This window comes from Sorex fumeus, unplaced genomic scaffold, assembly GCF_029834395.1.
Source record: "Sorex fumeus unplaced genomic scaffold, SorFum_2.1 ptg000007l, whole genome shotgun sequence".
Lineage (NCBI taxonomy): Eukaryota > Metazoa > Chordata > Mammalia > Eulipotyphla > Soricidae > Sorex > Sorex fumeus.
The window spans coordinates 10,107,271-10,110,831 of NW_026606064.1; positions in this window are offsets into that span (position 1 = coordinate 10,107,271).

Genomic DNA, 3,561 nt, shown 5'->3' on the forward strand with positions numbered 1-3,561 from the left:
CAGCCTCGGTTTAGATTCAGAGTTGGTGGCAGAGGGTGTTACTGCCACAGGAACACAAACACACAGCCTGTCATCGGAGAAGGAAGTTGCTGAGATTTCTGAGCAGTGGTCCTCTGAAGGGCCGAAAAGTTCGCAGAGAGGACCTAGAGAAGCCGCAGCTGGTCTGTAGTGTCTTTGTTAAGCGGCCAATAATTCAGAGTCTCGGAGAGCTGCACTGGCTTGCAGGAAGTAATCTGTAGGGTGTTTTCTGGTGGACTTGTTAAAAAAAATTGAGAGCTACATGCTCTCCAGCACCACTGACAGCTGTGGGCATAGCCCAGCGGAACAAGCAAAAGAAACTTCCCTCTTGGTAAGGTTCTTGTCTGAGACCTCTCCATTGGCCCCAGAGCTCTAAAGATAATCTAACAGCGCCACTTGGCAAAGGAGAGTGCTCAGGGTTTAGCACTGAGCCACATAGAGGGCTGGTTCCAGCAAGAAGGGTGTATCTGATCCCAGCCCAGCATGTGGTCCCTTGAGCACCGCTAGGGGTCACTCTTGAGCACAAAGCCAGAAATAGCACCTGAGCACTGTTGTAAGTGGCTTCCAACTCTTTTCTCTCCTCCTCACCCCCTTCTCCAACCCCTCCTGGAAGAAGAGTCGAAAGCATCAGATTGGTCTATGGATGTTATGCATTTTCCCATTGTTTAGTGCTGGATTATGTCGGATTTCTTTCTAGAGCACTGGGTTTTGTACTGGCACCCAGTTAAGTTATTTGGAATCCTTCTGATACTCTCAAGGCTTAATTTTAAACTATATTATGACAGGTCCAAAGCAGAATGACTTTACCACCACTGTGAAAATAGGATCCTCCTAAGGAGTCTATCCAACGTCCCATGCCTTGTGAGGTGTCAGCTGTCTGGATGGCAGGAAAATTCCCCATCTGTCTGGGCCCCTGGACTTTTTTAGCCTGTTGCTTTCTACTGTTTCTGTCTTGCTTTTGCAGTTTTAATTCATGCGTGTGTAGCTCATACTCAGCCTGAAACTCTCAAGTCTATCTGCAACTATCTGTCTCTGTGTCAGTGTCTGTCTCTGTCTCTTTTTCTCTATCTCTGCAGATACTTTTTCTCTAGAACTCTAGTTCATAAACTGTTAATCTCCCTTTTAAAGGCTTAATATTTGCCTATTCAACCCAGTTAGACTCAATCCAGGTTCTGTTCTATTTGCACTGTGAAGAAAATTGCCTCCTGGGAGTTGATTGGGACAGTCAAAGGCTAATCACATTTGTTTCTTTTCTTTCAAGGTACAGTGTTTGGTATTCATGTCTGAAAGCTGGCCTCTCTCTCTCTCTCTCTCTCTCTCTCTCTCTCTCTCTCTCTCTCTCGCTCTCTCTCGCTCTCTGTTGGTGGGGGAGGTGCTAAGAAGAAATATTTAGGAGGTCCAGAGGATTCCACTGGCAATTCTTGGCCAACTGGTTGCTGTCAGTTCAATGCAAGGGCTGCTGGGGCCCTGCTGGGCTGGGGATAACATAGACCATCCCCTGGCTGCAGGGGGCCTCCAGCATCACACCTGGTGGTGCAGAGGGGCTCCAAAGCTGCACTCAGCAGTTAAACTGGAGAATTAAACCTGGGATTGGGTGCATGCTGGACATGTATATTTCCTCCCAATCCCTGAAAACAATTTTTGATTGATTGCTAAATTTTTTTTCTGTAGGGGGCTTGATTTTTTGTTGTTGTTGCTGTTTAGTCTTTGTGTGTGTGTATGTGTTTGTGTGTGTGTTTATAGTGATAGGGAAAATTCTAGAGCAGTTTAAGCTCTCATAAGCAGAAGTGGAAGTCCTTTGTCATGCACTTACATTTTATCTTAAATATTTTGGATACAATCTGTTTTGTGTGACTTAACATAATATTTGGTTATACTTACCACTGTTGTTACTGTGGTCTGTCTTTTATTTTGAACCTACTTTCAAAAACTCTTGTTTTCCTCTTGCTATACAACTCTCTCAGTGAGGGTCGGCTAGTGACTGATTTGATTTCTGTATCTGTGGAAATGTCTCTATTTAACCCATGATCCTTCAAAGCATCCCTGGATATGCAATTTTGGTTTGGAAGTTACTTATCTCCTAAAGCATGCTAAAAATAATATTTCATTTTCTCCTGACTTTTATAACTACCAATGAAAATTAGATGGTGCTGGTTCAAGATATGGTTTTCATGGAAATTCACCATTTCTTTTGGGTGTTTTAAAAATATTGTCACTGGGGCTGGAGAGAAGGTACAAGGCTCAGAGTACTTGCCTTGAAGGGAATCAACCCCTAGTCACTGGGACCAGTTATGTAACTCTGAGTCCCCCAAAAGTGACCCCTGGGCACAGAGCCAGGTATAAGTCTTGAACACCAATGGATATAGTCCCCAAACAAAACAAAATCCAATTCTCATTGACTTGGGATTTTTTACTATGATAAATCTAAATGTATAGTTATTTTTATTTAAATGAGCTTAGAGTTAGTGGACTTTTGACCTTGTGGGTTGATATCTTTCATCAGTTTTGGAAAGTTCTGGGCTGTTAGTTTTTAAAATATTTGCTTTTACTTCATTGTTTTGTATTTTTCCTTTTGCAATTATAATTTGATATACAACAGACCTTCTTTCTCTAGTTTTTCTTTTCTCTCTTTTTTATATTATTTGCCTTTTTGGGTGCTTAATTATGTATAGTTTCATTGTAATTACTTTTCAATTTATTGATTCCCTCCCTACCTGCACATAACCTGCAGTTAATGTGCTCATCTGGTCTTTAAATTCAATTATAATACGTTGCTCTTCTAAATATTATCTTTGATCTGGGATGTAGCTCAGTGGTAGAGTGCTGACTTTGCATGTATGTGACTTTATATGTGTGAGGCCCTGGGTTTAATCCCTGGTCACACCCTCCCCTCCCCCACACACATGGAAAATATCTCAGATATTACCTTTATTTGTTTTGCAAGTTGACTCAATTATTCTTTATTGTTTCTTGTTCTCTGCACGTTTTCTAACTTAATATGTTATCCCTTTAAAAAATAGTACATTGGGACTGAAGTGATAGCACAGTGGGTAGGGCGTTTGCCTTGCACGTGGCCTGACCCGGGTTCAATTCCCAGCTATATATATATATAATATATATATATATAAATATATTTTGTTCAGGGTTGGGCACACTAGGCAGACAGTGCTCACTTCTGGTGGGGCTCAGGGGACTATAAGCAGTGCTGGAGATCATGCTAGAGCCAACTTTGTGCAAGGCAAGTGCCCAAACTCTCAAGCCTCTCCCTAGCTTATATTTAAGAAGATGCTTCTTATATTATCCATGTATTTTAGCTATTTTCAGGAGGAATATTATCTCAGGTATCTAGCACCTTGCATTACCAAAACCTGAGAACTGAGATCATATTTAGCGTCTCTCTACCTTCATATAGTAAGTGATTCTCATATTCTTTTTCAAAAATAAATGAAAAAGGAAGAAAGAATGAGAGAGAGAGAGAGAAAGAGCAAGAGAGAGAGAGCATGAGAGTGAGCGAGCGAGGGAGAGAGAGAACAGGGGCTAAGG